Source organism: Felis catus, chromosome F1 (genome assembly GCF_018350175.1).
Source record: "Felis catus isolate Fca126 chromosome F1, F.catus_Fca126_mat1.0, whole genome shotgun sequence".
Lineage (NCBI taxonomy): Eukaryota > Metazoa > Chordata > Mammalia > Carnivora > Felidae > Felis > Felis catus.
The window spans coordinates 61,635,344-61,662,100 of NC_058384.1; the positions used below are offsets into that span (position 1 = coordinate 61,635,344).

At 40.2% G+C, this 26,757-nt stretch overlaps 1 long non-coding RNA gene across 1 annotated transcript; it reads right to left on the reverse strand.

The window, feature by feature from the left end:
* Positions 1-13,117: 13,117 nt before the first annotated feature.
* On the reverse strand, positions 13,118-26,324 carry LOC123382788. The gene is made up of 3 exons (XR_006591740.1): positions 24,182-26,324; positions 23,494-23,716; positions 13,118-13,461 (listed from the first exon to the last, which is right to left on the reverse strand). It is a non-coding gene; the product is annotated as an uncharacterized LOC123382788 (long non-coding RNA).
* Positions 26,325-26,757: the final 433 nt, after the last annotated feature.

Genomic DNA, 26,757 nt, shown 5'->3' on the forward strand with positions numbered 1-26,757 from the left:
GATTTCTTCCCTCCATTTCCGGGCTCTTCACAGGAGGCTTAGCACTTGTGCACTGTACATCTTACAGGCAGCACCCAACACCCAGCGGAGTGATACATCACCTTGCCAGGGACCCAAGTGCATCATGCCCCTGTGTATTTTCTGCCCACTGAAATTGTAAGTTACTGGAAAGCAGACCTGTATTTCTTTTCTACCCTTCCATTCTATGTCCAAACCACAGATGTAATAAAGCACAAAGAAATGAAAACTTATGTCAAAGTCTCAGGTCTAATGCATTTTGGGTCAGAATGACTTACACTAACGTGGGGACCTCGTTGCACCCATCACGTTCAGCTTTCGTAACTGTGGGCAGAAACACAAGTCCTATCAGCGACATAATGGGGACGTTGCTGTTAGTGGGTGCTTCGCAACAAAAGCAAATAATTTGACTGACTTTGGACAGGCTCCAAGACTGGACGATTGCAGAGCGGAAGCACTGGGATTTCTACAGAAGACTGCATCAGAAAAAAAATGTATTCTTCTCTGCAATAGAAGTTCCCAATTTCTTGCTTCAGGTGTATCAGAGAATTTTCCACTGCAAACTCTTAGCTTAGAAATGAGTTTTTCTCTTGCCAGTCTGGATTATGATAAATATCTGCCCTACCCCCGTGTCTTATTACACCTGCCTGCTGACAGGAAAGGACTCAGCAAGTTGGTAATGTAGGAGATCCCTTCCCGTATTTGGCACAACCCGATTAGAGCTCTAGTTGTCTTTATTTATCCTTCGCCATTAGATTTGGCTCTCTTGGATTCAAATGACATCTTTAAGGGGAGAAACAAAGAATTTGCAATTGTTTCCCAGCAATGTGCAAATTGGCACTTAATTGAGAATTAATGGTGTGCTAACTGCTCGCTGCAGCCATTCCCCCTGCAAATTGCACTGGGATTGCTTGCACTTTTGACTTTGACATGCTTTTTATAGGGGTACATGAGTAATTTGATCTGTAAAAGGGAGAGAAGATTCCACCTCCTGAAGGAAAAGTACTAATTAGCAGCAAAATCTAACTGCTTTTCTCAGGCAGGGTCTCCTCTCCCTATGTTTGGCTTAATGCAAACCCCTGCCATGCTGAGTTTCTACATTGGATTGTCCAATACAGCCTGTTTAATTTTAATTTCCTTTAGTGGAGTTGATATTCAATTAGCCACACCAATGAAGGAATGCATTAGCACACATAATAATCTCTTAACTTTGGAGAGTTTTAGAGTTTACAAAGCACTTTCCCACTTTCTCTTCATGGGCGTAATTGTATTTAGCAACGATTACAAGCCCCATTTTACAGATGGAGAAATTTGAGTTCAAGGACAGTAAAGGTTATGTCCAAGGTCACATTATCATAAGCAGAGAGGATAAGGATTCCATAGTTTTTAACCCATAGCTTTTTTCCTACTATACCCAGAAAAGAGTATGGTTACTGCTATTGCCTCAGGTACACAACACCCTTTCACTCCCACATTCATATCATTCATTTACTCATCCTTTTTTTTTTCCAACATGAAGTTTTAGTACACAACCATATGTACATAGTATTTGCTAAATGTCCTTGGAGAAAATTAAAATAAATGCAAGGTGGGATGCACAAAAATTCTTGAGCACGTGACAAATATACGTACGATGGTGATATTAATGTCAGGCAAAAACCTAATCCTTGAGAGTGGGAACTATACCCAGTGCATTATCTTAGCCTACCACAGCCCCTATTGGAGTAGAGGGTAGGTAGTACGAAAATACTTGCTGGGAAAAAAAAAGGAATAGCTTTGCCCTATCTCCTTGCATCCTCTGCTTTTTCCTTTCTTTATTTTTATTTATACTGCTCATTACTGTTAATTATTTAATAATCAATATATCTTTTAATATTTGTTTATCCTCTCTCCTTCACTGGAGTGTAAGCACCATGAGAATGGGGATGTTTGTCAGTTTCGTCCACTGATATATTTCAAGCATGGAAAACAATGCCTGGTTCTTATTGAATAAATGGCCAGAAATTTAATGGTATCTTTTTTTGCCGGCTTGGTTGGTCAGGAGAGTCTAAGACCGATTTTGCGTTTTTGGATTGCCTGATTTCGAAAGCCATAGTCTGAGAAAATTTGGAAGCTTCACTTATTTTCCTGTCTAAAGAGAGAAGAGACTTCATTCAACGAAGAAACAAACAACAACAACAACAACAACAAAAACAAACAAAAAACCCACAAAACTTCTTATTTGAGAGTTTCTTCCCAATGGTGCTAGGACAGCTTGGAGAGGAAAGAGTGTCTCTATCTATCTATAATCCTGTCCCTCTCTCCATGGTGTGACTTTGATCTCCTGTCTTAGATGCACCACTGACTATAGGGAAAATCAGGAAATGCCCAGAAATGCCTTCCTGAGGATTCAGACACAGCCTCACAGAGCAAATGTGCAAACAATCAAGTGAATCTGAGAACTTCAGTGCTCTCACCAAAAAGCCTGGGACACGGGGGCCATTTTCTGATCTGTGAAAAAAAATCCTTCCCAAAAGTCTTCCTAGAATGGGATTGAGGGACTGGGAAGAGGTGGAGAAGAGGTCTTGGCCTCCTGCAGTGAGGATGTGAAGTCTCCAGCTGTGCCAATCCTCATTAGCACCCAGTGGGGGATGGGGGGGGGGGGCAGACAGCACGCATTTGGAAGACTTTGGCTCACAGCCCAGCCTAAGAAGTCCCCTGAGATGGTCTTTAATAAACCTCCTGGGAAGGGCTGGAAAAGTTAATTAGGATGTAAAAAGGTAGTTTGACTACTTCAAATCAGAAGCAGTTGGAGAGTATTAAATATTTTTTTAAATCCATTTGTTTTACCAAAGGGGGGGGGAGTGGGGATTTCCTGTTCATGGGGTTTTGCCGTAAAAAGCGTAGTTAATATTACAGCATGTGGTCATTGAGAGAGGTTGAGACATTCAGAGCATTACTGTTTCATATGACGTGGTATGTAGCTTCTAGATCTGTGCTGTCTCATGGGATAGCTATTAAGACACAGGGGCTATTGAGTATGAAATGTGGTGCATGGGACTGAGGAAGCAAATTCTCACTATTACTTAATGCAAACTAATTCATATCTAAAAATGGACACTTCATTCAGCTACTGGGAAAGTTTTAGAGGAACTCTGGAGCAACATGGCTATGTAAATCTCCTTCTTCAACTGTAAATTTTATTAACCATGAATATTAATCAAGTATTTCTGATGAAAATTTAGTGTCTGGATTCAAATGTGCTGTAGTATAAAATACACGCCATATTTCTAAGACCTAGTACAAAAAAAAAAAAAAGATAAAATGTCTCACTAATTGCTTACCTTGATTAAATATTGAAATACTATTCTGGATATATTATGTTAAACAAATTATATTATTTAAAGTAATTTCATCTGATTTTCTTTTACTTTTTTAAATGTAGCTATAGGAAATTTTCATTTTATTTTAATTTTTTTAAATTTTATTTATTTCGAGACAGGGTACGTGTATGTGGGCTAATGTGAGCAAGGGAGGGGCAGCGAGAGAGATGGGGAAAGAACATCTCAAGCCAGCCCCATGCTGTCAGCACAGAGCCTGATGCAGGGCTCAGTCTCACAAACTGTGAGATTATGACCTGAACCTAAATCCGGAGTCGAACGCTTAACCAACTGAGCTACCCAAGAGCCCCAGGAACTTTTAAATTACATATTTAGCTAACACTTTCATTGGACAATATTTTTCTAGTGAAGCACTGTTATGTGCTGAACTGTGTCCTCCCCACCCCAATTCATATGTTGAAGTCCTAAACTCTAATACCTGAGAATGTGACTATGTTTGGAGATAAGGTCTATAAAGAGGTAATTAGGGTTAAATGAGATCATTGAAGTGGCCCTAATCCAATATGACTGATGTCCTTAGGGGTCATAAGGGGTCACACACACAGAGGAAAGACCATGTGGAAACACATGGAGAAAATGGCCATCTATAAGCCAAGAGGAGAGGTCTTCAGAAGAAACCCACCTTGCCAACACCTTGGAATGGGGTTGAGGGAGACATAACGATGAAGAAACCATACATAAGAGTATGTAACAAAGGACCCTGACCTAACCTGGATTGTCAGAGAATCCTGAACTGAGACCTGAAGAGTAAGTTTGAGTGAACTGTAATGAAAGGGAATAAGGGAACCATAGAGAACACATGTGCAAAAGTCCTAGGATGGAAAGAAACTCAAGACCCTTGAGTGATGTAAAATGAAGACGGAGTAGTCGTCAAGGCACAGACTTTGGAAGTTCTAGTAAGTCAACTGGGGATTTGGTTCTTTGTCTTAAGATATAGTATTTTAACAGTGGGGCATATGACCATATTTGTGTTCTGGAAATGAACATTTTGGCTTCTGGATAGAAAATGAATACAAAGCAGTCAAGACTATGTGAAGGTAATTAAGTTAGGAAGCAATTGCAGTAATTCGGGTAAGAGACAGTGGTAACTAAGAGACTGGGATTGAGGATGAAGACAGTTGGGTAGATTCCAGAGTCTTTTATCATAGGGCTTCTCCTACTTTAATGTACATAAAAAAGCATCTAGAAATCTTGCCAAAACGTAGAATCTGGTTCGGCAGGTCTGCAGCAGGGCCTACGGATAGACCTAGACTCACACAAAAGCAACTTCTGGTCCTCAGACCACACTACAAGTAGTAAGGTTCTCATGTTTAGAATCCACCGGACTTGGTGACATGGTACAAGGGAGGGAGTGAGGGAGCCTAAGGTTTCTAGGGGAATGTTGAGTTTAAAGGGCCTTTGAGATATCCAATAGGAGATACTGAATAGGATGCCGTATGAAGAGGGTCTGTACAGAGGAGAGTTCTGGGCTGGAGACATAAGTTTGTGGATTAATTGCATAGAGCTGAAGCTATAATGATTGCACAGAGCTGCTGTGGATGTAGGTGTCATCACTTAATGAACAATAAACAGTGATGAGGGCCTAGAACAAAACTTTGGGAAGTAGCAACACATGAAGGCAAAAAAAAAAAAAAAAAAAAGAAGAAGAAGAAGAAGAAGTCAAAGTAGAAGAAAACCCAAACAGTCTTGTGTGATAGAGATGGAGACGATATTTCAAGAAGAATAGAGACATTAAGAGTTGCATGCTGCTGGCTGATCAAGTAAGATTAAAACCAAGGTGTTCTGATTGTTTTCACCTCCGCTGCATACTGGGGCTAGAGTTGAATGCCAAACTTTTTGTTTAGTTTCCCTTTGTCCTCTTTCCTCAGCTGGACACTTAACCATGCACTTTACCCATCCCCCATCTTTAGGCAGAGTAACTCAATGACCTTGGAAGCCAGGTGTTGAAAATTGAACAACATAAGAAGGCAAAACGTTAGAACTCTAACTCACTGCTTGGAGAAGGGCCAGTGATAAATATCTATTTTAGATTTCATCAGGGAGAAATAAATTCATGTCACATTTTAACAATTACACATTTTAGTGTTTATCTTTCACAACCTCTAGGATTATTATAACCGATACATGGAAGAATGTATGTAATCCTCAACTGCCAGATTACAAGTCAAAATATATATATGTATTTTCTAGTTCTAGGACCACAAGACATAGGTTAACCAAGTTTCTGTGTAGCAGCCTCGTTAAAAACTTAATTCATCTTTTAAGCCCCCTTTAATGTTTTATTGGCTATACATTCTGAGTTTCAAACAAATACATTAGAATAAACTTTTGGAGCCACACCCATTTCTAGGCTGGGAACTGCTTACATAGCAAAGAATTTGTTGCTGAATGATCAATTTGATATGCCTGTCATAACTGCTAAACTATCCAGACATGGTTCATTTATTCCAGTCAACACAATGTCTGAACTGGATTGAAGAAATTGGAGGATCAATAGACCTTAGCCATTGATCTGGAAATGGTCGCTCCGGACAGTTGTGGAAAATCAACCAGTCCAGTTGTCTGAAAAACTAACATTGGCAAACAAATTATTTTATCAGTCATCTTTGTTTTTAGTGGCAAGTGGCATGGTTTCAATTTAGAAATGGATATGGTTCACTAACCTTATGGTGACCAATCTCTAAAGATTGAGAGATGTGTTATATCACAAAAGAGATAGGTTGTAGGAATTCTGCTACATGCACTTTTTATTTACTAAAAAAAAATTGATGTGGATAACTTTGTTTAAAACAGTAAAGTAATTATAGCAACATCACATGGGATGACAGGGAGGAATTGGGAACATTCTGCTATAAGGTATCACATTACATACGAAGTGGTATAGTATTATTTGAAAATGAGCTCAAATTAGTCATAAGTGTGTATTATAAACTATGGAGAAACCATTAGAACTAAAGGTTTTAAGATGTATTACTTATATTCTAGAGAAGAGATAAAATATTATATCAAATACTCAAATCCAGAGAAAGCAGGAAAAAGGGAAGAGATAAAGAACAAATGCAATGGATAGAAAATAGTTACAACCTGTATTATGTATTGTATGTAGATATTCATACAATATATTACTAATTATTTAAATGTGAATGGTTTAAGTACACCAATTACAAGGCAGAAGTTGTCAATGTGAACTAAAACAACCACAAGACACTACTACATGTGGTTAATATGAAATTCACTTTAAATAAAAAGATGCAGGTTGGCTAAAAGTAAAAGGATGGAACAACCCAAGTGTCCATCGATAGATAAATTAATAAAAAGTCGGAGCACACACATACAGTGGAATATATTCAGCCTTAAGAAGGAAGAAAACTGACACATGCCACAACATAGATGAAACTAGACACTATGCTAAGAAAAGTAAACCAGACACACACACACACACACACACACACACACACACACACACACACAAACACTTCTATGAGGTACCTACAGTAGTCAGATTCAAACAAGCTGAAAGTAGAAAGATGGTTTCCAGGACTTGGCAGAGGAAGGAATAGAGAGTTAGTGCTTAATAGATACAGAGTTTCAGTTGGGAGAGATGAAACAGTTCTAAAAACAGGTGATGATGGTTGCAGAACAAGGTGAATTTAATTAATGTTCCAGAACTGTATGTTTAAAATGGTAAATTTTAGGGGCATCTGGGTAGCTCAGTTGGTCAAGCTTCTGACCACAGCTCAGGTCATGATCTCGCGGACTGTGGGTTCAAGCCCTGTATTGGGCTACAGAGCCTGGAGCCTGCTTCGGATTCTGTGTCTCCCTCTCTCTGCCCCCGCCTTACACTCTGTCTCTCTCTCTCTCTCTCAAAAATAAATAAATGTTAAGAAAATTTGTTAGAAAATGATAAATTTTATGTTATATGTATTTTACCACAATAAAAAATGCACACAAAAAATTGAAGGGATATACCACACTAAAGAAGATATACCGGGGCACCTGGGTGGCACAGTCGGTTAAGTATCCGACTTCAGCCAGGTCACGATCTCGCGGTCCAGGAGTTCGAGCCCCGCATCAGGCTCTGGGCTGATGGCTCGGAGCCTGGAGCCTGTTTCCGATTCTGTGTCTCCCTCTCTCTCTGACCCTCCCCCGTTCATGCTCTGTCTCTCTCTGTCCCAAAAATAAATAAACGTTGAAAAAAAAATTTTTTTTAAAAAGAAGATATACCACATTAAAACTAATAAAAAAAAATCCAAAGTTGCTATATTAATGTTAGACAAAATGAACTTCAGAAAAAGGAAGATTATCAAAGATTAAGAGGGAAATTACAAAATCATAATGAGGCTAATTCTCCAAGAATACCTGAGGTAAAATAGGATTTAATTGAAAGGAGAAATATAAAATCCACAATTATAGTTGCATATTTCAACAACCCTGTCAGTACTTGATAAATAAAGAAGTCAGAGAACCAGTAAGGATACAGAAGACTTGAATAACATTATCAAATTGATTTAATTGACACCTGTACAAGATTCTATCCAACAGTAGCACAATACATATTCTTCTCAAGCTAACATGGAGTAGTCACCAAAATAAACCACATTCTGGATCATAAAACATACCTGATCACGAAATGTAAAAGAATAAAAATCATACGAAGTATATTCTTAGAACAGATATTAAACTAAAAATCAGTAACAGAAAGATAGCTGAAAATGTATGAACAGTAAACAACACAATTCTAGATAATCCACATGCCAAAGAAATCTCAAAAGACATTTAACATACTTTGAACTAAATTAAAATGAAAATATAACTTATCAAAATTTGTGAGATGCAGCAAAAGCAGTGCTTAGAGGGAAATTCATAGCATTAAATAAGTGTATTAGAAAAGAAGAAAATCCAAAATCAACAACTAATTTTCTAATAGAGAAAATTAGAGACCAAATAACAATTTGAACTTGAAGGAATCCAAATAAAAGATATGATAAAAAAATTAGAGCAGAAAATCAATGAATTTCAGAATAGGAAAAGAATAGAGAACATTATTGAAAACAAAAGCAGATTTTTTGAAAAGATCAGTAAGATTGATAAACTCTTAGCCACGTTAACAATAAACAAAAGAGAAGACATAAATTACCAGTGTTAAAAATGAAAGAAGGGTCATTACTCCTGAGCTCAGATCTCATGGACATATAAGGGATAATAAACTATAAACAAGATTATGGAAAAAAAAAAACCTCAATAACTTAGATGAAATGGACTAATTCTATAAAAGACACAAACTACCAAAATTCATAAAAGGAGAAATAGCTAACTGAATATCTCCATATCTATTAAATAAATTTAATTGTTAATAACCTTCCCAAAGAAGAAAATACAAATATCAGGCCCTAATTATCATGGTGAAGCCCACTAAACATTAAAAAGAAATCATATCAATTCTCTATAATCTCTTCAAGAAAACAGAAGGACTAATATTACCTAACGCATTCTATGAGGCGAGCATTATCCTATACCAACACTAGATAAAAATATTAGGAAAAAGGAAAACTACAGATGAATATCTCTCACGAAGCTAGATGCAAATCTGCAACAAAATATTAGCCAATTGAATACAACAATGTACAAAAAAAATCCACCACAACCAAATGAAATGTTTCCTACCTATGCAAGACTGCTTCACATTCAAAAATCACTCAGTGGAATTTAACATGTCAACAGGCTTAAAAAATAAATATTATATAATGTTATCAATTGACACAGAAAAAGCGTGTGACAAAATCCAAAACCCCTCAACGATAAAAACATTCAGCAAACTAGCAATAGAGCGACACCTCCTCAATCAGATAGGGATTTCATTAAATCTATAGATTGCCTTGGGTAGTATTGACACCTTAATGATATTATCCTCCAACCCATGAACATGATATGTCTTCCTATTTCTTTATTTGTGTCTTGGTCTAGGAATTCAGTGCAGTTGAAATCGAAATCTCAACAAGCTCTTCCGTAGATAGCAACAAATCGACTATAAAGTTTATGTGGAATGGATAAAGACCTAGAACAACTAACACAATATTGAAGAACACAGCTGGAGGGCTGGGACAATCTGATTCCAAGACTTACTGTGAAGATCCAGTAACAAGACAGTGTGGTAAAGATGAGACACGTAAATCAACGGAACAAAACAGCGAACTCAGAAACAGACCCCTACAAATATAGTCAACGGATTTCTTTCTTTCTTTTTTTAATTGTGATAAAATATTCATCGTATCAAATTACTGTTTTAACAATTTTTAAGCTTTCAACTCACTGGCATTAATTACATTTACATAACTGCACAGCCATCATCACTATCCACATCTGGAACTTATTCATCATCTCAGACTGAAAGTCTGTATCTATTAAATGACAACTTCCCATTGTCCCTTCCTCCTAGCCCCTGATAACTACTATTCTTCATTATTTCTATGAATTTACTATTCTGGGTTTGGAAAAAAGTGTGATGACCTAAGTAATTTTGAAAATAAGTGGTGTCTGTAATACTAAAAGCAAAAGGAACTGTACAGAAATACTGTACTCTACTTGAAAAGTTTCCCCTGGGCATATGAGTTGAACTTCTGAGACCATGTACACATGTATACTGGAATTAAACAATTGAGTACATGGGTGTCAAATGGTGGGATTAGGGATTATGCAAAGGAAATGGGCATTGGCAAGAGAAATCTTAGAAATCTTGACTATTAAATGTATGCGGTATCCTGGGTGACATTCTAGACCAGAAAAAGGACATTAGATAAAAACTAAGGAAATGCAAATAAACGATGAACCTTAGTTCATAAGAATGTATCAATGTTGGTTCATCAGTTATTACAAATGTATCACACTAACATAAGATAATAAATAATAGGGGAACCAAATGTTGAGTGTATGGAAACTCTCTGTACTATCCTTGCCTTTTTCTGTAGATCTGAAACTATTCTAAAATAAAAAGTTAATTGACTATAGAGAACAAACTGCTGGTTACCGGAGGATAGGTTGGTGGGGGGGGATGGGTGAAATAAGTGAAAGAGATTAAGGAGTGCACTTGTGATGAGCACTGGGTGATGTGTGAAATCACTGAATCGCTATTTTGTACACATGAACTAATATGACACTGTATGTTAACTATGTTGGAATTAAAATTAAAAAAACACTAATAAGTAATTGAGAGAGAGAGAAAGTATATGGTATCTGGTTACAGGGCAAGTGTGATCACGTCCCCCCTCTGTATCTTTCACTTATTCCTCCAGATCAACTTCCCACTCATCTCTATCCTGTTCCATGCCCTTGGCCTGTGGCTTCCAGTAGCCTTCAGGCAATGGTAGGCAACAGCAAGAGATCAAGGAGAAAAACAGGAGAATGGAGAATGAAACCAGAGAATGTACTTCTTGGGCTGTTACCCTGCAGGATTGTGTTCAGCAGACAGTCTCTCCATATAACTCTCTCCAGATGCCTGTAGCAGATTTCTGTCTTGCCCTTTGTGTCTAAAGTAATAACAATTCCCTTTTGTCACTAGCCTGGGAGTACTGCACTCTCTCGTTGGTTTCCCTAAGCCTTGCCATGCCCAGCTCTTTGTAAATAATCCCTTTATTAAACTTTCGCCAATAACCTAGCTTGTGTGTGCCATCTGATACTTGGCTGAAATCTGGTGGCTGAACCCTAGATTTCCTGACTCAAGCAACAAATTTCTTTGCAAAGCAAAGAGATAAAGTAACATGTTTAACTTCTAGGAGTCTCATCTAGAAGCCTGGAATAATATTCATCTAAAAACCTGGAATAACATTTCCTATTTCAAAGTCTGTGGTGGATTGCCAATGAAATAGTATGAAAGATCAAAAGACACTGCCTGACATTATTATATCACTTTTTTATCATGTCCTTCTTATGTAGTGGGGGTCACTGGTATTGCACAATCTTTTCAGAAGGACACAGAATGTTAGTGCCCTTTACAGAGTACTTTAAGGAACCATGAGGGGCTGCCTAAAGAAGCTAAGGCATCCAAGGAATTGAAGGTGTTTCCATCACAGCCCCAAGGAGTGGAACGATAGAACCAATATCTGCCAGGGAAAATCACTTCCATCAGCAAAGAAACTGATTACTAAGTTCAGGCAGAGAGTACACTAAAGTCAGAATCTGCTTGTCTGTTTGGTTTTCAAAGAAGTGAGAGAGTCGTATTCAAGGAGAAGGTTGATTTATATTTGTACAATGTAATTTACAAAATATCTTTACCTTTCTCTTACTGGATTTACTCACCAATAATAGGAACTAGATATTCTCTGAAAGAATTTCAGAGAGATCCTGTGACCTGGCTAAGGTTACGCAACTTGTGAGTGGGCAGGAGGGGCATTTGCATGGAAGCTGGCACTTATGTGTTGAAGAAGCCACTTGAGGGCTGGGGAGACAAGAGGCCAGGAACAGGGGTAGGTTACACAGAGTGTCAGGGCAGAAGAATCAGTCAGATATCTATGAAGACAATCATCTTGAACACTGAACGGGGTAAAGAGGAGACATTACAACCTTGATCCCTTTTTGCTGGTCCCTCTGGTTTGTAGAGCTCAGGGCTAACATAGATTTAGGATTCTTAAGGTCTCTGACACATGAACAAATTGGGGTTTGATCTTCATATTCAGTGTGAAAATACTGTTTCTAATGGAAGACTTGATTCAACCCAGGACCATAAATACCCAACAGCAGCATGAATACCCAGTACCCTTGCTGCCCACAGCATAAAGTTTTCTTTAACATCCAGGTACCCTCATTTGCCTTCTCAGCAAATAAAGTTTCTCACTATTAGACTTCTCAAATACCAAGCTCCTCGGTATATCATTTTTCCATTTGCAGTAACTTGAGACAGACAACTTTTTGTCACACCCAGAGGGTTTCTTTTTACTTCAATTATATAATAGGTTTCCTGGCATTTTTGTCCCCAAATGTAGGTTAAAAAGTGCTTGCTAAAATTAACTTCTGTTATTTTGCACTCACAGGGCTTCTGGGGAAGGGCTGTCCACTTAAAATAGCTTCTAAGGGAACTATTCAGGACACTTGTAACTTTAGGTTTTATTAAATGACACAAGCTGCTGATGCTGGTTTTCCTTGACATGTAACTGAATCTCATTTGATCGGGGAAAAAAATGTTCCCTGTGTTGCTGGTGAAATACTGAAGCTCCATGGCTATGCTATACTGCCATTTTAGCAGTCTGGATTGGGGGTGAGTGTGGCAGAGCGTGGGGAAATCTAAAGATGAATGAATATGACAGCTTCGTAGAGACAGCACAACTCAGGCCAAAGGGCACTCAGGGACTTTGGCCTCTCTCCTGGTGGCCCGCTATGTATCTTGGAAAAGGCAGGAGGAAAACACAAATCACAGAACTGTCTTGCTGTATGATAAGAGCTAGATGTCGGCGATGCACAAGTTCACAATGATACACACTCACACACACAGAAGCAAAACACACGTTATTGTTGCCTGGTTGTAGAATTCATGTCTCCATATACTCCACACTGATTGTTCTCTCATGAGGTATTCACATATTTATACGAATATGTATATGAATATGAATATATATTATATACGAATTACATTGTTAGATATAAACCATTTTTTCTCCAGGTCACATCAACCCTGGAGAAAACTAGGGATAGATATCAACCATATTGCAATGGTATCTGGATCCAAGGAACCATGCTATTTCATCATCATGACTGCCCTCTTCTGGGGGGCTCACATTCCTCCTTAGTGGCACCTGTGACTGGGACTCCCTACTAAAGATGGGCTATTGTGCCTTCTGCCCACCCAGAATGCCCCGTCCTACCTGCAGAGCCCTTTTAGGACCTGCTCTGGTCATTGACTCTATTTTTTATTCTTTCCTGCTGTTGCAGTTCCTTCATTTCCCAAACACCATTGCAACAATATTGGCTCCTACCTTGCGAGAACTTGTGTGCAAGATCTTTGGAATATCCTGAGATGGAGGTCTCCCGATGCTGACAGTGGAGGTTCTCGGCACAACAGGGAGCTCTTCAAGCCCTAGGATGTGGGGCACAGGAATGGAGTGGAGATGATGGCTCAAAATTTTGCTCTTGGCGAGATTCTACCTTTCTTACTGTCCCCTAGTCCAAAACAAATGCTGACAACCTCAACACCATTTGCCTTGGAGGCCATCAGGATTGATCCTTTATTACTGTTCCTGGAAGTCACTGGAAGACCCTCCTATCATTCATGACTGCCCCCATATCCTGATCCCAATTTCCACACTGCACTGGATGCCCTTAACAGGACCCCATTTCCCAAACCTGCCTATTTCCTAATACTTTTCTTCTGTACCCTCTAGAACTTATGAGCCCTCATCACAACATCTCCTCTACCTCCAAATTCTTCTCAAAATATCTTCTTCTTGCTCTACATCAAACCTATCTCTCCCCTGAGGACACTGCTCCCCCGGTAGCCCTCTCTTATTGTAACATATTCTTTCCTCCTTCAGTGCTGCTAGCTGGAAGAAATGCTCTCCCCTGAGATGTCCTGTTGCTTCTAGTTTGGAACACTATAGCATCCCTCTCCCCTCTACACCAGTAAGTGAGAGAACTTACCCTGTCTGCATACACCACTAGCTGTATCTCCTTGCTACGGCCATCTTCAGATACCTTGCTTGTTATCTAACTACTGCTTATTGGTTTACCATCGCACTTCCCCGTGCACCTAACTCCAACAGTCATTCCACTGGGACATAAACTCCAAAGGTCATATCCCCCTTTTAGTTGTCCTTTCCTCCCTTCATGTTCTTGCATCCACCTAACATCCAGCTTAAATTCCATCACCCGTTATTTTTAATCACGTCATTGTAGACTTCTTCATCTCCACTGTCCCTCTCTCTCTTGATTCTATTCACCTTGCAAAACTCTCAAGCCTAGTTATACACAGCTCTGTGCCTATTCTGCACCCACACTTCCTGGGAAAACACCCACAACTATCTTCTTGGATCATTTTAAAATTCATGACCACTGGCTTCAAGTAAGCTATTAACTTCATTCAGCAATCCTACCGTTATCTCCCTAGTCTATTTCCTCTCCCTCTTTCCTGCCTTCTCCCCTGTCCTCAAATCTCCAACTTCTCTTCCCTCATTATTTCTTAGCTAGTGACCTTACCCCCTATTTAAATATATATATATTTTTTTAAGTAAAAGCAATTAGAAGGGAATGTCCAGACTTCTCTACCATCATATTTATGAAACTACCCTTATCGACATCTACACCTTCTGCTTTTTCTCTGTAACTATAAATGAAATGACCATGGTCCCATCTAAACCCATCCAATGGCTTGTTCCTCAGGTCCCTTCCTCTCTTGCCTACCGTAGGACGATGCTCTGGCAATGCCCCTTCTTTCTCCTGTATCATGAAAGTTTCCTCTCTTCTAGATCATTCCCAATGGCATATAAACATGTTATGATTTCTCCCACCTTCAGAAGTATATTTGTTCTTGATTGCACATCTCTCTCCAGGGACCATTCCATTTATTTCTTCTTTGTAATACATTTCCCTAAAGAGATTTATGTTCTCACTATCTTCAGGTCTTCTCTTCCACCCTCTCCTAATGCATGGCAATCAGTCTTCTAACTGGAACTTCACTGAAATAGCTCCTGACCAGGTCACCAATGACGGTGCTGAAACCATCCTGCAACTTCCCAGGGTTCGTCTTACCCGCCCCACTGGCAGCATTAAACACAATCAATCATTTCCTCCTACTTCATTTTTTCTGGCTGCTCATTTTCTGCCGCCTTTGCTTCTTTCCTCCGCATTTCTCCAACCGTAATGGCTCAGTTCCCAGACCTCCCTTCTTCTCCATCTACACTCACCTTCTAGGTGATTTCAACCAAACTCATGCTTCCAATACTATCCATAGGCCAACAATTTCTAAATGTACATCTTTATCCTGGAATATCTCCTTGACATCCAGACTCCTATACCCAGTTGCCTACTTGATAGCTCCATTTAACATGTCCACAAAAACCCTTGACTATTCCCACCAAACTTGCATCCTCAGTAAAGACAATTTTGGCCTTCTAATCATTTAGTACCCAAAATTTAGAGTCATTTGTTCTGTCAGCAAACAAATGCAATCAATTTTATCTTGAGTACATCTCGAACCTGACATTTGTTATTCTCCTGTGTGACCACCACCCAGGCCCAAACCACTATCAATTCTCACCTGTATTCTTACTATCAATTCTCTACTGCCTCCTTTCCAGGACAATTACAGTGGCCCACTCCATAGCAGCTAGAGTAGTGATTTTAAAGCTTAATTTGATCATGTCTCTCCTGTGGTCAGACTCTCTAGTAGCTTTCCATATTACCCGGAGTAAAAGCCAAAGTCCTTAAGTTTCCCCATAAACCCCTATGTAATTTAACCCCTCACCACCTCTCTGATTTTATCTCCTACCTCTCTTACTCTGTTCAGCCAAATGGACGTCCTCCTATTTGTTCCTCACCTTATCTCAGATATCTGCCTAAATGTCACTTGTAGTGAGATCACTCCAAAATAGCAACCTCCATCTCTGGCATTCCCTTTCTCTTTTCCCTGCTTTCCTTTTTTCTACTGAATCTATTGCCATTTGTCATGCTCTCACTTTTGTCTTTACTTTCTGTTCCCTCAACTAAAACAAAAACTTCGTGAATGTAGAGACGTTGCCCATTTTACTGACTGCTATATCCCCAATGTCTAGAATAGCATTTGGCATATAGTATACACTCAGTAAGTATTTCTGGAGAGAATGAATCTTGAAATTATGACCACGAAAATCAATATTCGAATAAAAAGGGAAATTCAATAAAGAGGATACCTTGAATATTTCAGATTTATGGGATCAAGTCTAATTTGGGATTTACACAACATCCTGGATGTAGATAGACTAAACAAACCTGGCGAGATGTGGGTGTAGGAGACAGAACACTGACACTGAGTTGGAACCCTTTTTTTAATTAATTAATTAATTAATTAATTAATTTTTTAATTTACATCCAAGTTAGTTAGCATATAGTGCAACAATGATTTCAGGAATAGATTCCTTAATGCCCCATACCCATTTAGCCCATCCCCCCTCCCACAACCCCTTCAGCAACCCTCTGTTTGTTCTCTATATTTAAGAGTCTTTTATGTTTTGTCCCCCTCCCTGTTTTTATATTATTTTTGCTTCCCTTCCCTTCCCTGCTTTGTATCATATGAGTGAAGTCATATGATATTTCTCTTTCTCTGACTGACCTCTTTTGCTTAGTGTAATACCCTCTAGTTCCATCTACGAAGTTGCAAGTGGCAAGATTTCATTCTTTTTGTTTGTCAAAAAATACTCCAGTGTATATATATACCACATCTTCTTTATCCATTCATCCATCAATGGACGTTTGGGCTCTTTCCATACTTAGGCTATTGTGGATAGTCCTGCTATAAACATTGGGGTGCATGTGCCCCTTTGAAACAGCACACTTGTATCCGTTGGATAAATACCTAGTAGTGCAGTTGCTGAGTAATAGGGTAGTTCTATTTTTAATTTTTTGAGGAACCTCCATACTGTTTTCCAGAGTGGCTGCACCAGCTTGCATTCCCACCAACAATGCAAAAGAGATCCTCTTTCTCCACATCCTTGCCAACATCTGTTGTTGCCTGAGTTGTTAATGTTAGCCATTCTGACAGGTGTCAGGTGGTATCTCATTGTGGTTTTGATTTGTATTTCCCTGATGATGAGTGATGTTGAGCATTTTTTCATGTGTCAGTTGGCCACCTGGATGTCTTCTTTGGAGAAGTGTCTATTCATGTCTTTTGCCCATTTATTCACTGGATTATTTGTGTGGTTTTGTGTGTGGGGGGGGCTGTTGAGTTTGATAAGTTCTTTATACATTTTGGATACTAATCCTTTAGCTGATATGTCATTTGCAAGTATCTTCTCCCATTCCATCGGTTGTCTTTTAGTTTTGCTGATTGTTTCCTTCACTGTGCAGAAGTTTTTATTTTGATGAGGTCCCAATAGTTCATTTTTGCATTTGTTTCCCTTGACTCCAGAGACATGTTAAGTAAGAAGTTGCTGCAGCCAAGGTCAAAGAGGTTTTTGCCTGCTTTCTCCTTGAGGATTTTGATTGCTTCCCATCTTACATTGAGTTTATTTTTGTGTATGGTGTAAGAAAATAGTCCAGGTCCATTCTTCTGCATGTCACTGTCCAGTTTTCCCAGTACCATTTGCTGAAGAGACTCAGAGAGTCCCCCTTAAAATTTCTTGCAGGGATGGTTTAGTGGTCACAAACTCCTTTAATTTTTGTTTGTCTGGGAGAAGTTTTATCTCTCCTTCTATTTTGAATAACAGCCTTGCTGGATAAAGAATTCTTGGCTGCATATTTTTCTGATTCAGCACATTGATCATATCCTGCCATTCCTTTCTAGCCTGCCAAGTTTCTGTGTATAGGTCTGCTGTGAACCTGATCTGTCTTCCCTTGTATGTTAAGGACTTTTTTCTCTTGCTGCTTTCATGATTCTTTCCTTGTCTGTATATTTTTGTGAAATTGACTATGAAAGTCCTTGTTGATGATTGGTTTTTGTTGAATCTAATGGGAGTTCTCTATGCTTCCTGGGTTTTGATGTTTGTGTCTTTCCCCAGGTTAGGAAAGTTTTCTGCTATGGTTTGCTCACATAAACCTTCTACCCGCTTTTCTCTCTCTTCATTTCCTGGGACCCCTATGATTCTGATGTTATTCCTTTTTAATGAGTCACTAAGTTTTCTAATCTTATATCATGCTCTTTTGCCTTACTCTCCCTCTTTTTTCCTGCTTCATTATTTTCCATAAGTTTGTCCTCTGTATCATTGATTCATTGCTCTGCTTTATCCATCCTTGCCGCCATGGCATCCATTCGAGATTGCAGCTCAGTTATAGCATTTTTTATTTCATCCTGAGCTTTTACTTCTTTTATCTCTACAGAAAGGGCTTGTAATCTATTTTCAACCCCAGCTAGTATTCTTATTGTCATGATTCTAAATTCTGGTTCAGACATCTTGCTTGTACCTGTGTTGATTAAGTCACTAGCTGTAATTTCTTCCTGTTCTTTCTTTTGGGGTGAATTCCTTCATTTTGTCATTTTGAAGGAAGAAAAGGCATTAATAAAGTAAAACAAAATAAAAACTAAACAATTAAAAACAACATAAAAAATCAAATAAAGGATGCTAGATCCTAGGTGTGTTTTGGTCTTATTGTTGAAAGAAACCTGATAGATTAGAGAAAAAAGGGGAAGCTAAGAAAAGAAAAAAAAGGAAAAAAGACAAAGAAGAAAGGAAAAATTTGAAAATTTGAAAAAATGAATACAATAAAATAGAATAAAATGAAATGAAATGATGGAAGTAAAATAGAATATAAAAAGTTTACAAAGAAGTAAAAAATACAGAAGGAAAAAGTTAAAGAAAAATATTTTTAATAAAAAAGGAAAATAAAAACTTTTTTCTCTTTCTGTATTCAAGAATAAGAAAAGAAAAAGGAAAAAAATGGAATAGATGGACCAGAGAACAGAATCAAATATGAGTGAAAACACATCCGGTTTCCCCTAGAAGTCAAATTATGAAGCACTTTATAGTCCATAAACTAAGCAGGGGAGAGACTTGTGGTGTTCCTCAAGAGCACAGTTGGCCCAGTTGGGCAGGGCTTAGTGTAATGGCTCTGTTCTCCACCAGGTAGCACCCCTTAGCTTACTGGGGTAGATTGTTGTGCATGTAGACATGTATGCACGTACGTGGGAGGGGTGAAAATGGTGTCACCCAGCTACCCAGTCTCTAGTATCAGAACTCTATGCTCTCCCCAACCAGCAATCAAGCACCCCTCCTTTGTCTCCAGCTTCCATCCACTCTCCACTTCTACACTGTCCATGCCAAAGCTGTCAGGCTGCCAGGCGGCACCTCCCTCCTGAGTTTTATCTCAGATGGGGCTGTGTTTCACAACCCCTTGCTTCTGAGGGACTGCGGCTTTGACTCATTCTCACTCTCTGAGGGAAGGTCTCGCTGAGCCATGGCCAGGTGCCAGCCACACCCAGGAACGTTCTTGAGACCATGCTGCTGCTGATGCCCAGAGACTGCAGCCAGGCACCAGCCTGCCCCGGAAAATGTTCGTGTGACCTTGTAGCAGCAGTGTTTCAGGGATTATGGAAAATCACAACACACATCTGGCACCAGGCTTCATCCTTAATGTCCTTGTTCCAGCACCAGCGAATGTGGCCATTCTCTGGGCCTTTGCCTATGCGGAGGCCACACAGCCTCTACCAAATATCCCCCCAGCCAGGGAACCAACTCTCCCCGTGTGGCCTGAGGACTCCTCGGACCTTGCTCTCTGCTCCCGGGGATTCGCCCTTCCCACAAGAGTACTGCCAGGTATAAGCTGCAGAGTTTCAGACCCTGCACTCCCCCTGTTTATAGTCTTAATGGAATTTAAACCCTCTCCTTTCTCCTTTCTCCCTTTTTTCTTCAGTCCCTTACATACTCTTTCTTTTCACTCCAGCTGCTTATGTATTCTCCCCAGTCTCCATCCTCTGTCCACAAGCAAAACAGCTCCCTGCCCTCTGTGGCTTCTCTCTCCCCCAGTTCACCTCTCCGCACCACATACCTGCCAAGTTCTATGGTTCAGGTTGTGCAGATTGTTGTGTTAATCTTCAAATCAGTTTTCTAGGTGTGCAGGATGGTTTAGTGTTGATCTGGCTGCATTTCAGGGATGAGAGATGCAAAAAAAAAACAAAAACAAAAAAAAAACCTTCCATGCTGTTCTGCCATCTTGGCCCCTCCCTAGAAACCATTTTTTTAACCTTTTAAGTAAGAAACTGTGTGTGTGTGCACAAGAGAGACAGAGACCAAAAGAAAGAAAGAAAGACCATGGCCAGGCAGAAAAAGAATAGAGAAACTAAAATAAAAAGTCATTTGATTATTGGATAATAGGAAAGAGGACTTGCAGGCCCAGAAATGAATTAAGGGAAGGGACGTGGGAAAGGGGGGAAGCTTGTAAGGCAGAGTCTCGTCTCTGATAACCTGCCTTACATTAATTTAAGATAATACTCCATTAATCTTCATAGCAGAATCTTTAATTGCAAAATCTTTCATCAGCCTTGTTATTTGCTGCACCTGTCATTGGAGACACTCCGTGGTTTCTGTTGTGTTGTTGTCATTTCTCACACTAATTAGGGGCTGTTTTGTTGTGTCTCCTTCAGTGTGGTTGTGTTTCAGCCGTGATGTTGTCAAGTGTGCTCCAGCTCCCCGAGCAGATTTCACACAGCATTTTGGGCAGATTTCAAAGGCTAGATTGTTTAAAACATTAATTAAATACCCCCACAATATTAACAACTTTCTTAATGCCCTTTAACAATCCCATAATCCATCCTGCATCTGCTGCACAGTCGTTAAACCTCAAATATATGTGTTTAACATTCAATTGGGTGCTTAATGATCTTACCTTATCTGGGCCTATTAAATTTAAAGAGATGTGCATAATTGAGTTATTGCACATTAATTATAAATACCTATTGGCTATTAAAATCACATTCCAAGGGTTAACACCTATCACTGGATAGATTTGGCTAAACCTTGCCCAATCTGTGTTCTTCTCGGCGAAAAAAACACTGCTTGCGATAAAGAGATGATAAGCCTACCTCTTACCGGGCAGTCAAGCCAAACTGAAACTGTAAATCCCACTCTAACCAGATAGCCTGGATACCTCTTGCAGAGTTATGCAGAGAAAATTGGTAATAACTCTTCACGGTTTGATAGCACTTAGTACATTTTAAAATGCTTCCACTAAACATCACTGCTTCTAAACTTCCAGAAACCTTGACATGTATATGAGAAATATAATTCCCTTTATAACAGTTGGGAAGACGTCAGACATGGTGACTGAGTGAGTCAAGTGACTCACCTGTTTCATTCAGAGCTGACTTAGGTACTAGAATGGCAAATGGAGACCACGTAAATATTTTGTTTTGGAAAGACAAAAGGTAGGGGCGATAAGCAAGCAGCGGGTGCCTATAACCAACTTATATTGTCTTTTCTTCTTCTAGAATCTTCTACTCTCCGGTTCTTTAGCTGCTACCTCTGCTCCATCCCTTTAAAGCTGATACTGACTGTTTCTTTCTGTCTAACCAAACATGGGTGTTAAGTATCTTTTCCACATTTTTACAACACCGGTCTGTACCACTAATTTAGCCATTCACATGCTTGAGGTACATATTTGGTTTTTAGTCGATACAGGTATGTTTCTACCAGTACAACTTAATTGTACACTTTCTGGGGGCTACCATAAGGTCCAATTCTCCTTATTTGTCTCCAACTCAGGAAATAATAGTCAATGGTGAGTTCCTGAAAACTGTGAGTAAATTAATTCCCTTTACTGACACTCCTGTTCCATCTTTAAGATGATACTCATCCAAAGTACTTTGGAATCGTCTCCTTCTGTACTGAATCTTTAATGGATCCTTGAGCACAGTGTGTATGAGTTTGAACGCCATGGGACCAAAGAAGTGTTGCGCATCAGTCCCTCCCATGTTTTTTGCCTGTGTCTGAGCTCTTAAGTTCCTCTGGGCGTTCTTTCTCTCAATAATAAAACATGACTGATAACAAGAAACGGCAGCCTTCCAAGTGGGTCCCTTGTAGAAAATCCCCAAACACATTCAATTCAAATTTAAGCAGCCACATTTGAAACAAAGAGAGAGATGTAGCAAATGGCCCCCCACTCTGTTTTCTAATTGTCTCCAGAGACAGATCATGTCTATTTGAATCTTTTTCAGCCCAGTCACATCAATGCACTGACGGATCCTGTCCTTTTCCATCAGGCTTAGGAGCTTTCCTTCTTGGGCATAGAATACATTAGAGCAGCATGATCTGGGAATTCAGATATGACTTTTGTGGTTTGTGGACATCTCCATGGTACAGATTTGAAACTTGGGTGAAATTTTTATATAAATAACAACAAAGCTTGACAAAATGTGAACTTCTGATGCCATGAGCATCTTCCAGCCCCCATACAATGATTGCTGCTTTTCACAGGTTCTCCTCTGTTAGTTTAAGGAATCATGGGTTTATAGTCCCAACTTCCTCACCGCATCAGTGTGCGACTAAGAGAAAGTCACTAAATCTCTCCGTGCCTCAATTCATGCAATGATCAACAGAAGAGAACAGGTTCCCAGCTTACCTGGTAGAATTCTTCAGGGTAAAATCCGGTGGAGAAATGTATATGAAAATATTTGGAAAGAGGCAAAACCCTAAATGCAAGTAAAAGGAATGTATGTTTGCCCCAAATAAACAACTTAGTGGGGACCATGTGTGCTCTGTACAGGCCTAAAACCATGATAATTAAATAAGCATCACAGGAAAAGGACCTACATTCAGTGGAAATCACAGACATTCAAGAGTGACTTCACTGAAGGGAAGGAAGGATCACATCTTGAATATTTAGCGCTTTCCTCTCCAAAAAAGATGACAGGGGAATATAGTGAAAAAAGAACAGAGACATAGGTGAACTGGACCTCAGTCCCAGCTCTGCTACCAGCTGTGTGGCTTCGAGCAAATTACTGAACTCCTCTGGGGCCTTCATTTCCTCAACTCTAAAAGGAAAGGGCTGGATTTAGTGGCCACTTTTGTGTAGTTCTGTACTTCCATTTGGCTGCTCTGCCAGGAAGGATGCTGACTCTGACCTGGTTAGTCAAACGCATGGTGGGAATGAGACTCTTTATCAGTTATGAGTTTTAGCGCCCAAAGTGCAGGACAAAGGCTGGGCCCATGTAACCTGGGCCTGAAGTCCCTCCCACTGTTGTCATGCCTGCTGTGTGGAGTGGCACACGGATGGCCGTGGCGGCCATCTCGTCATGAACCCCCACTCCACCTGGGCCAGTGCCCTTGCTGTAGTCCAAATTCTCAGAAAATATAATTCTGTTGGCTCTTGGTTTTTGTTGCCTGCTCACCACACCTGGAAGTTTCCGTCAGTCTTGCTCTATTATGTGCTCATCCCCAGCTCACACTCCATCCCTCGCTATTACCCTCCCCTGTGCTCCCAGAGCACTTACCATTTCCATTGTTCTCTGGATTTCTTCTCTCTTGAAGCTTTTGGCTTCTGTACTGTGTCTGATGCTATTTTTATGTGAACATATAGTGTCTCATAAATGCCATTTTAATTGAATGGACGAATTTCAGTCTCCTCTCGAATAGCTCCCACTTTGGGTGTGTTTGATCTTGTTCACCATCTCTCCAGAAAGTTCAGTTTGATTTTTATATCACATGCTATGCAACCTAAGTATAAGGACAATTTGTAAATTTATTAAAAAATAAAATAGCTCAGACCATTTCAGAACTGCGGATAAACCCATTTGTTAAAAGGCCTTGACAAAGATTTATAGTGAAAGTCTTGACCGTCAATAGCACTCTTTTTAAGAGAACAACATTTTATTATTCTCAGAGAAGCCATCTAAAAACTCATAAGATAGAAAGGGTTTGACATGCAGAAAGTTGAGCTGGTAAGCTTTTTCCTTTCCCATGGATAATTTCCACCCTGAAATCTCTCACTGACATGTCACGATGTTTTGAATGTTAACTGCATATTTCCATTTTCCACCCAAGTCTCTGCAGATAGAGAGATGTCAGAGAGAGAGATCAGATGACAGCTTTTAGCAGGGCCTCACAAGTGATAACTCAGTGGGGATTCCCTTAGGTCCAGGCTCCAGTCCTCAAGTTTGGAGCCTAAAAACTCAATCTTACCAAGCCAGCTAAAGGTCATCAAGCTCTTGGACTCAGTCAAAGTAAGACATCTGCATTTACCAAATCCACACATCAGAATATCAGTTCATTCGGAGTGAGAGATCTGTATGGAAATATCATCTAAATTGCAAATTCAACCATATTACTCCCCTGCTTAACATTTTCAATAGCTCATTTCTGCCTACAAATTGCTAATCAGGCAATTCCTGATATAACCTCTTTCTAGCTCATCTCCTTCCATACCTCTCCTCATATCCAAAATGTTCCAGTATCTCCCGAATCCATAATGCTCTCCAATGTCTCCTCCATACTACCTCCGGTTTTAACGTCTGCTTTGAATACACTGCCTTGCCTCTTGTAAACATAATGCCAACCCCGGTTGACCATCCTCATCCTCTATTACCTCTTCTAATCTTCATATTTTCAAGGTAAATTCAGATCTAATCTGTTATGGCCTCATTGACACCTCCCCACTACTGTCTGGGTAAAGCGCCTCTTCTCCGTATTCCCAGTTCATGCTTCTGTGTACCTCTTTAAGGGAGTCTACCCCTTCCCATTATAATTATATGTTGACTTCCTTGTCCAGATGGGCTGTGAACTCCTTGAAAATGTTAACCATCCATTGTATCCCTATAACCTTTGTGCTGGAGTACCTGGGATATGGGGGTACTTAAAAATGTGGGTTAAGTCAATGAATGAACAAATATTCTCAGGATTCCCTCTTTTGGTGGGTCAGGCCACTCAGGGTCCAAGCTGAGGAGCAGAAACCTTGCTTGGTGACACAAATTTGGGAGAAGAGTAGTTAATGTTGTAGTACCTAATTTTATCTGGTTAGGATAACTAGTTGAAGTGCCCTTCTCTTCTCTGACGATCTTTGTTAGCATCCTGATGCCCTTTCCCCCAGATAAGAGAACTTAAACTACCGTCCATCCATTCTTGCTTTGCAGCCCCCTTTATTCTTGTCTCTACACATTACGTATTTCAGACTTAAGGCTACTATCGTTGCTTATTATCTTATCGGCTTCTGATTTTCGACACCAGCTACATTTCAGTACCAAGGCACCATGCTGATCATCTTGATTAGAATGAGAGACACTGTGGTCTTTTGTCTTCATAGTTTTCTTGATTCCCCTCGGTGGAAATTGGGGACTATGTTGACTCATTATTACATTATTATCACCTCTTCAGAGTCAGTTGCTTCTGCCAATAGGTAATTTTACCTAGAGGATGTTGATGCTTGTTAGCTTCCATTTCAGAGTCTGACTTCTCCTATCCGTCCCGTATTTCTGAGGGAGAACCAAAGTCCCCGGGCCTGTGTTATTAAACATGCCTTTCAAAAAAGCTGCCAAATCAATCTAAATTCGCATAGCCTCTGGGCCCTGGCACTAGAAAGAATATAGTTCTACAAAGCCTCCTTCCTAGGTCTGTAGACCCCAGAGAAGGTTAGTCCTGGAGAAGGGGTCCCATGGTAGATCCTTGGGAGGGATGCAGCTCAGTGGCTGGCTAATGGCTTGGCACCATGGGGAATTTCCCAGCTTGCTCTGCAAAGTCTGCTCCATCTTGGCTTGCCACACGGCTCAGAGAGCCTTCCTAGGGAAGCTGGCTGTGCTTCTGGTATTCGTTTATTTTAAACACAGTGTCTTCTCCTCATCCCTTGATGCCTATTGTGTGGTTTAATTGCTACCCTCTGCCCATGGTTGCCAGCATGATGTGCTGTGAGGCCAGCACACACATTGCAATGTGTGCTTGGAGGGGCTGACAAGCCCAGCTTCCAAACCGGATTCTCAAAGGGAGCGGCCAACGAAACCCGTCGTCGAGAAAGTGATAATTTCTGCGCCATGCAATTATACCCTTTAAAAAGTATACCTCTGGTGCACTATCCTGCCAACAGTTTACTGACGACGAGGAAACAAAACCAGCAGTTGATGCTAGAACGACTATGGAAACCCTATAATCATCTTAAAAATAGATTTATATAGGGAACCTGGTTATTATGAATGTGGCTTTACACTCTGTTTCAAAAGAAAAAAAAAATCCTCTCCACAACTTTAGCTGTTGTTATTTCTGCTGCAGCATCGTGGATATTTGGAGGAGAGGTGGGAGAAGGTAAGGAAGAGAAGAAGAAAATGTGTTGCTGGGATTTGTCTTTCTGCCGCATGCTTATCCTCAATGTACCCGCCCCCAGATACCCCCCCACCACGCCCCTATCCTGATGGGAACATCTCCCCACCGATCACACCCACCAAGGAGCCGTAAAAGCGAACCTTGTCATCACAGCTACCCACTCACAAGTACCTACCGCCCAAGTTCACTTTACCCCATCTGCCCCCTCCACGCGCAGTACTTACCTTTTGCACTTTCCCCCACAAGCGGGCAAAGTGCACATTACGCGTGACAGTCCTCTGTGGAGGGACTCTCCCCCAGGGGAAGTCCCTGGGCTCCATCTGGCCAGGCTGCCGCTCCCTTTCCCGGCTTTTGGCGAGCAGAAGCGGTAAGAGCCTAATACAGTCAGGAAAGGATTAACACCTGATCCGGTGATAGAACAAAGTACTGATGGGCCACAGGCCCTGGTGATT